The 9287-nt window shown below is 38.7% G+C and overlaps 1 long non-coding RNA gene across 1 annotated transcript; it reads right to left on the reverse strand.

Moving 5' to 3' along the window:
• Positions 1-700: 700 nt before the first annotated feature.
• On the reverse strand, positions 701-1950 carry LOC147572472 (uncharacterized). The gene is made up of 3 exons (XR_015246178.1): positions 1720-1950; positions 1518-1597; positions 701-1302 (listed from the first exon to the last, which is right to left on the reverse strand). It is a non-coding gene; the product is annotated as an uncharacterized LOC147572472 (long non-coding RNA).
• Between the last annotated feature and the right edge of the window lie 7337 nt (positions 1951-9287).

Below are 9287 nucleotides of genomic sequence, written 5' to 3' on the forward strand. Positions count from 1 at the left end.
TACATTTTGTTTACCTGTAGCTTCCCTTAACAGATAGTACATTCTTGACCTACTCTATAGAAATACCCTTAAGATTTATGTAGATTTATAATTTGCTGTTAGAAGAAAATGTCCTCTGAAATTGACTTTGCTATTTTCACTTAGCGGAATAATGGAAAATGGATAATGGAAAATGTACTTAAAATTTGATGAGAATAATGTAGATTAGAGTGAGCACAATGTAGTCCATGTTTCCAAATACATAGAAAATTATGGATATATTTCCCTTGTTTGTGCATTTAGTTGATAATCATTTCTAAATTATATGAGATTACACTGGAGATGTTTAAGGGGTGAAGGACAGCCCTTGTCCTTGAGGAACTTGGGACCTGGTGGAGAGACTAGAGGGGTGTCCCCGAAGCATGTGGAAAATAATTATCAGGCAGCACACAGAAGAGCAGGGCCAGTGTAGTAGCTACAGACATTGAAGTCAAGGACATGTGAAATGAGGAAAACTTGCTGTGGCCTAAGAACAGTCAGGAAAGTCTTGATTTCTTTCCCTAAGAAATTTCCCATAGTAAGGAAGAGAAAAGTGGGTGGAGGTAGGAAAGGAGAGGAAAATTGAGAATATACGCTGAACACCATCTCTGAAAATCCCAATATCTTCCTTTAGATTTATGCACAGGTTCTCATGAGACTGAAGGGGCAATGAGAATTATTTAGAAGAAGTAGCTTTTATTGATGAAACAACATTGAAGAAAAGAGAGTTACTCTTTGAAGAATAGTATATAAAACTCATAATAATAAAATCATTTGTCAAAGCCCGAAATACGAGGTGAGCATATGAACTTTTAAAGAGTCTTTATGGATCATCTTACATGAAAATGTTAAGGAAAATACATCCCTTTGTTGGCTCTTGAAGACGATGAATCCTTGAAATGAAATATAGGAAATAGAACTCACTTCCTAAAACATGCCAATTCCACTTAGATCCTAAAAGATGCAAAAGTAGGTCTTTCACACTTCAAGTTTTCTTCAGGTAAACAGTGAGGTAAATGGCCACATTTTCTATTGGTAATCTCGGGGTCTCCTCCTGGGCCCCAGTTTCACCTCCTGCATGAATTAGTCAGGCTGTTGTTCCTCTACATAAGCAGTGACCATTCCCTTCTGTATGTATACGGCATTGCTGGTTTCAGTGCCTGGAGTTATTGACTCTGCTGTCGCATTGTATTGCATTTTCATTCAGAATCCTTTGAGATCTGGTTCAAATTCGATATCCAAGTTCTTCCCCGTCCCTTTTCAGCCAGCTAGTCAGCAACACTTCTAAAACACATCCAAAAAGCCCTGTGAGAAGTACAGAAAGGGAGGAGGGGAATATATAGCTCTCGCTTACAGAGAAACAATTCTGTTCGAAGTGAAAAAACTTATAAAGGGAAGACTACTTTGGAACACATGTCCAGCAGCACAACATGAGCCCCAAGGAAGAGCATAAATACTGAAGGAATTAGCTTATTCATTTGGAACTGAAAATGTCCCACCTCCTTGGTCATTAGCCATTTGAATCTATCAATCACACCAGTCAATTGAATCTTCCTTAGCTGTCATCATCATCAGGTGCCTAAGGAAAACACAAATAAATCAAAGTCAACACACTTTTATTTATTTATTCAGAGTTTAGGGGGAAAATGATATCACAATGTAAGTCCTGATTATGAATGAAGTATATTGAAAAAGTCTTACATCAAAAACTGTGTGTTGGCAGTTCCACATGACATCATATGATAGATACAAGAAGGATTTTATGTTGACACAAACTACTATTTTATTGCAGTTGTAGCAAATAAGTTAAGTCTCCTCTTAAGGACTTTAACAAATGTTTACCTTTTCTAGGCAATTACTTAACTTTCCAATTATCCAGAAAGTGAGCTCATGTGGACAGCAAAACACACTAAATGATCTGAACACATGGTATTAAAACTCAGAGAACTTTTGTTCTTTGTTTGTTTGCTTGTTAATATTGAATAAGGAGGTACAGACTTGACCTTAAGCATTTTTTTAATTACAAAGCTTCTTCTTTTATTTGAAACGAGCTGTACACTCTGCTCTCATAATCCATCCACCCATTTAAAAGCAGGTTTTCAACTGCCACAGTCATTAAACTCTAGCAACCTGGGAAAGGACATAGCTATACTATTTTCACATGCTTAAACTATCCAGAATTGATTTTTGTCTGTTTGTTTTCATTCCTGGGAGAATGGGTTGCCTGTGGTCACCAAGGCATTCTCCCTAGGATTCCATCATTGCTCTTGGTAGAATTTTCATTCTTTTTTTTTTTTTTTTTTTTAAATTTTTTTTTTTTTCAACGTTTATTTATTTTTGGGACAGAGAGAGACAGAGCATGAACGGGGGAGGGGCAGAGAGAGAGGGAGACACAGAATTGGAAACAGGCTCCAGGCTCTGAGCCATCAGCCCAGAGCCCGACGCGGGGCTCGAACCCACGGACCGCGAGATCGTGACCTGGCTGAAGTCGGACGCTCAACCGACTGCGCCATCCAGGCGCCCCAGAATTTTCATTCTTTAGAACATTGTGAACATAATCTGTACTGTCTTGTTGCCCATATTACTTGATCAAGGTCAAGTTGGATATAGAGTCATTTATGGATCTTTTTTACTAATGTCTTTTCCAAAAACATATAGAACCCCTTATTCAAAGATATGCATCAGAACATCAGGATGAAAGAGGGCCCCACGATTTCATTTGTATTTACTGTAAGATCTAGGAATCTGGGTTCATGGATTGAGATCTATTCCAGCCTCCTGGATCACTGATGCACCTACTAGGCATTTAGGTTCCTGATACTAGAGTTTTCTCTGGAATCTTTCAAGATAATCTCTTTTTCTTTGACTTTCAATAGTTCAGCTATGGTGTGTCTAGGTAAAAATCTCTTTGGGATTTGTTTAGTTTCTCAGGTCCATTGATAAATGTTTTTCATCAAGTTTGGGGTGTTTTCAGCCAGTTGTTTCTTCAAATATTTGTTATGTCCTTTTCTTTCTCTTTCCCACTGGGATTCCCCATTACACACAGGATTATTATGATTGGTAGTGACACATGGGTCTCAGGATTTGTTTAACGTGTCTTCAATTGTTTTTCTTTCTGTTTTCCAGATTGGATAAATTTTTTTGATCCATTTTCAAGTTCACTAACTCTTTCTTCATTCATGGCAAATCTGCTGTGGAATTGATCTCGTGAATATTTTGTTTTGGTGGTTGTATTTTTCAACTCTAGAAGTTTCGTCTGGTACTTTTTAATAGATTTGACTTCCTTATCAGTGTTCCCTCTATACTGAATCATTATTAGCATATTTTCTGTTCTTTAAAAATTTTTTGAACATTATATGATAGATGCTTTGAAGTCTTTATCTACTAAATCCAACTTATAGGGCTTCACAGAGTCCGTTTTCATTGACTGCTTCTTTTTCTCCCTGAGTATTAGTCTTATTTTTCTGCTTTTTGCATGTTTATTATTTTTTTATTGAAAATTGGACATTTTAATTTTTTTATGTTTATTTTATTTTTGAGAGAGACAGAGAGACAGAGCATGAGCGAAGGAGAGACAGAGAGAGAGGGAGACACAGGATATGAAGGAGGCTCCAGGCTCTGAGCTGTCAGCACAGAGCCTGACGTGGGACTCAAGCTCACGAACTGTGAGATCATGACCTGAGCTGAAGTCGGCACTCAAATGACTGAGCCACCCACGTGTCCCTTGGACAGTTTAGATAATATAACAACTCTTGTTCTAATTTTATTTTTATCCTGGGTTTTTCTGTTGTTGCTGGGGTTTTTTGCTTACTTTCCCTTTTATTTTATTTTAAAAAATGAACTAATCTAGGCTTAATCTGTAGAAACTATCATCCCTGCAGTGTATGGCTACTGATGTCTCTTCTCAGAGTTTAATAAATATATATATTATTGTCCTTTTTGAGTCTGCCTTCCTAAAGTAACCCCTGTGTCTGTACAGTTTAGTGGTCAGTCAATGAGATTGGCACACATCGTGCTCAAACACCTCATGTCTACACTGCTCCCACTCTCTGTTAGTGGATCTGTGTTTGGTTTGGGGAATCCATTCCAAGTCTGGGCCCTTTTCATATCTGCCTCCATTCTTGCTTTTTGCTGGGCCCTCTGAGGTCTCCACCTCATGAGTACAGGCTTCCAGACAGCCAAGGATGCATGGAATGCTTATCAAGGCCCTCAATGGCTATCTTATTTCCAGAATCTTCCTGTCTAGCCCTCCGGTATTCCACTACATCCCAACAGAAACCAAAACCTCAGGCTAGTAGAGCTACAGTCTTGTCTTTTCTCAGTTGCTTCTGGGCCTGGGTTTTCCCCCCTTCCACTCCAAATAAAGGTAGCTTCCTTCAACAGCAAACCTGCTGGTTTTCACAGACTGCTTTGCTATATATTTCCAGTTCACTGGATTGATTATTTTTGTCAAATTTGTCCAGCACTAAAGTTGTTTTAGAGAATCAGGATTTGTTGATCTCTTCATTCCTCTATACCTGAACTGCTACATCATTCCTGATACTAGAATCTTATTCTTTGCAAGAGATGTTAAAGGTTTACCTGTGGTACTGGGTGTCATTCCTTGGTGGGAGGTCGCTTATACTGCACTGGAAAAAGTCGTCAGATATCAAGGCGGTAAGATCCTAACAAGAGTCTAGTAAGGAAAGAAAGGGACTAGCAAGTCAGTTTCATAAAATAGTAAACACAAACATTAGCTCACCATATGCCTGAATTACCTGTATGGTCTTTTAACTGACCACAGTTTTCTAATTCTTTTCAGGGCACAACCAGAAAAGTCCAAACAAAACAAAACAAAGAATGATATGCTTTTAACCTCGTGGAGCTGGCCTCCTGGTCAGGAAGATGGAAAATGCCTGAAGAAAAATGTCTTCAGAAGAGAAACACTTTAGCAAACATGAACGAGTGGACATGCATTCAGCCCCATTCATGCTGTGGAGATTAGCACAGGCTAGGCCCCAAGACAAAGCTACTCCCATCCCACTAGTTTTTGAAAGGGAACCAGAATCTTTGTAATAGTACTGAATAAGGGAATAAAGAGCAGTTGCAAGTACATACAAGACAGGGTAAGACTTTCTTTTCTTTTTTTGTTTTCCCTTAGCATGGTCCCACTCAACTTCTCCAGCAGAGTGAAGTATGGGCTTTGGTTTTACTCCGCTGCTCTTTAATCTGGACTCTGCTAGTGATGTGGGGAGGTCTGAATTTAGACTTTATGTTCCGTTTTCTATCAGCCATATCTAAGCTGGAGACTTATACTCTATCAGACCTGAACCATCAGCCAAGCATTCTATCTCATATAAGTGATTTTTTAAAAATCAAGGATGGTTAGGTGCCTTTATGATTTTTTCATTGTGTTTCTATTTCCCTTTATTCTTGAAATGATAAAATGGCAAGAACATATTTAGAAAATGATGTCTCTATATCAGAGAGATTTTCTGTTTCTTCATGGGATGATGTGTTTATAATTATGATTTAGGATATATTTATAATCAAGATGCCCCACACAAAGTAAAAAACTCAGATTATCAGTTTAAATCGCTAGGAATAAAAAATTGGATGGGGAAGGTAGGATGTGCTCGAATCATTCCTTAAGCTGACATGTTTATAAAACAAAATCATTAGGTCATAAAGTCAGCATAGATTTATTGGCCTAAAGGTAAAACACAAAGACAAATCTTTTAAAAGTGGCCACTAAAATATCCTTGTATTAAAGCATAATTAAGATATTAATCACAGTTTTGGTCCCTGGTTGTTTATCCCTCTGAGTAAGAAAACTGAGGTGACTATTATTCTCTCAGGTTGTGCATTACTACACTGTTTCCACTACCTGTGAAGTCTGCAAACTGAATCACCTTAAAAGAATTAGTCACTATGTTGAGATTTTTTTCTTTGGCCCGTCTCCATGCCATGTTTTGCTACTGCTCTAAAGCATTTCCTTATTCGATGCTAATAAAATAAATTCAAAATATATGCTGTATAAGTAAAAGCAGCTAGTTTGATTCATGCTTCTCTTCCACTCCCCAAAAGTGGCAAGCAACACTCTCCCCCTCTTCCCTGCCCTCAACCCCAGGAAACGAGACATTTTTCCCTTTCTCCTGCTCATGCCCTCCGTTCTGATATTCCTTCTTCTCTGCCAATAATCTCCAGTATTCCCATGCAGGTAAACCTGTGCATACGCCACCTTTCCTTCCCAATAAGCCCTTAGAAGATACTTCCAGCCATATCTTGTCACAGACATAAACCTGGTGACCGTGTTGACTGACCACATCACCTATCGGCAATCAGCCAAAGGAAAGGGGGCTTAATTACAATGGAAGTAATTAGGCTGGGAATAAACAATTACTTCACAGGCAACCTGGACCACATACACTGCTGCTGAGGCCCAGGAGCACATTGGGGGCCAAGTCATAAATCCTATAAAGCCTTCTGCACTTAGTATAGCACCTAACACAGGGTAGGTTGTGGATTTAATAAATATTTGGTTAATGAATAGTTGAATAAAGTAGATGGGTGACTAAAGAATAATGAAGCCTCCTTTCATGTGAAATTGTAACTATTTCCCTGGAATAATATAGTAAAACACCTGCCTTTTCTTAGGAGTCTGGACCAGACCTCTTTCAAAATCTTCTTCTGGACTTTGTAAATGGAATTTTTGTTTTTCATGTATTAGTTCATCATAAGTTTTTAAACCAAAGCCTGACAGTTGTTTCTCCTTTCATTTGGAGCAAAAGTCAAAGTACTTAACAATAGCCTGTAAGACCCAACATGGACCCACCTGGTTCTTCCCTTCCTTGCCTTTCCAGTGTCAACTTTCACTGCTCTCTCTTGCTCCCTTCCTCCACCCACGTTGGCCCTCTCAATATTTCTTGGATTCATCAGGCACATACTTGTCTTTGGGCCTCTATGCCTACTGTCCCATCTGCTTGGTGATTCTTCCCAGATACGCACATGGCTCATTCCTTACCTCCTTTAAATGTCACCTTTACAGTCAAGACAACACTGACCACCTGGCTAATACCTACCCTCATGGATCCTGTTACACTTCTCTGTTTCTTAATTTCCTTAGCATTTAAACCATCTCCTAATACAATATATAACTTTCTTGTTTATCGCGTTTTTGTCTGTCTCCTGTGCCCCACCTGTACCCCCAAGCTAGACGGAGGGCAGGAATTTTTGCTCAAGCTATGCCTGTAACAATGCCAGGGACACAGTGGGTGCTTAATAAATAGTTGTCAAATAAATTGTTGGTTATTGGATCAGTAACTATATTAGGAGTTCGAAAACTAGAATGCTGTGTTTTAGTTGTTCCTAAACCTGGCTACATATCAAAATCACATGAAACCCTTGATGAAATAGATTCCCTGGGCCCCACCACAGAAAACTTAATTTAAATAACTTTGAATCACGTTCACAAATACATTTGAGAGCCCCAGATGATTCTGATGGAGCCCCTGTTTGAGAGCCCCTGAATGGAGAAGGAAAGAACATGACTTTGGAGTCATATCTATCTGGCTTCAATCTCTTCTCTGCAGTTTACTAGCTGACTGGGTGATCTTGAGTAAATTACCTGTTGACACTTATTCTCTAGAAGGCTTTCTTCATCTGCAAAATAGGAACAAATATTTAGTGATTCAGTGACCAAACAAATGAAATAATCAGAGGTCCTCAGAGGACATATCATCAGCAAAGGAAGTAGCAAAAGGCTGAACCATAAGAGGCACTGAAGGGATATTAATGTCCGAGTCGCCCCTAGGCATAGCTGCATCTCACAGATAAGCAGAGGCATATTCTTTCCACATTTCAGTTTTCTTGGTTTGGCAAAAGCTGAGCTTACTGGGGCTTCATCCAGACTCGAACTATTTAATCTCTGTACTTGAAGTAGATAAGGGTTGGCTAAAGCTGGCAGGTTATTTTGTTGTTGTTATTGACTTTGGCCAGTACTTCCATGTCATTACCTCTTTGGAAAATGTCCTAAGTTTATGTGATGGGTACATTTTGATACAAATAAGTAAGTGGTATATTGCCAGGGGTATTAACGAATGGTTGTGTTTGAAATGATCCTGTGTTCTCTTGACTCTGATTGTGTCACTCCCGAGGATTCCTCTTTGGGTTTGGGAAACACAAAAAGAGAATTCATGCCCTGCTTAAGAAGAAATGCCAGGGTTTATGAATGCTTACACAAAAACTAGTTTTCCTGCAACTTTGAAGTTTGTTTTCAAAGAATAATTGTAGTAGTCTTTTCCAGCTTAACTAATTTATCCCTAAGTTCCCTTTGATCTTTCTCGGACATAGCCAATAACAGGGACCATTTTTAGAGAATTATTTATCTTTCACATCCTTTCAGTTTTATTTGCACACTGGCACACGCAATCTGCTTTACAATGAGGTACTTCTTTGCAATTGTTTTGGTCATTATATAGTGGACTGTTGAATATGTATTGTATCATGGCTTAACGTTCCCTTGCTTATACCCATGTCTTTGGAAACTCTTTGATGTAGAAGCAGGTATCATATTCTTTCTTTTAAGACTTTCATGAGACCTGGATCCCTGACTTCAACAAAAGAAGAATGTAATAAGCTTTTATTGTTTGAGTGATTGGCTTACCGGTTTTTAATACATGTAATCAAGGAAACGAACACCAGCTAGAAAATTATAGAAAGTGCTATGTGTGCCCCAGGTTCACACGCATGCTGAGTCAGCCCTCTGGGCATACCTTTTCTTTTGGCCAATTTATTGCCGTTAACACCCTTTATTTAAGAACAAAAGAAAGTAAAATTAGCAAAAGTGAATTGAAATTTTCAATATTAACTTTTAATACAAGGACAATTGGCTGCTTGAGAACAAATATTAATATGCCTGCCCAAACCAACAATAAATTACATATATTTTAAAAGGTTGTTGGCATTGCAGTGTGCATAAGGCACTGAACTCATAATTGGCACTACTGTTTTGGCCCTGTGACCAGTTTTACATCAGGGACTTATTTTCCAGTTTTTTCCTCTGAGTTGTTATAATCATTTGCTCTGGTGGAATCTAAACTGAACGGCATGCACAATAAATGTGCTCCCTCCTGGAGCTCACACAGGCATTGTAAAATGCAAAGGAAAACAGTGGGAGACATTGAAGTGGTTCACACACTGACCTTTTAAACACCAAATAGGAGAAATGAATATCTAAAAGGCCAAGTTAGTCCAGAATCCCACCCACACTACTCCAGACTGCCCACCAC

The sequence above is a fragment of the Puma concolor genome, chromosome E4 (assembly GCF_028749965.1).
Source record: "Puma concolor isolate L17-30 chromosome E4, mPumCon1.1.hap2, whole genome shotgun sequence".
NCBI lineage: Eukaryota > Metazoa > Chordata > Mammalia > Carnivora > Felidae > Puma > Puma concolor.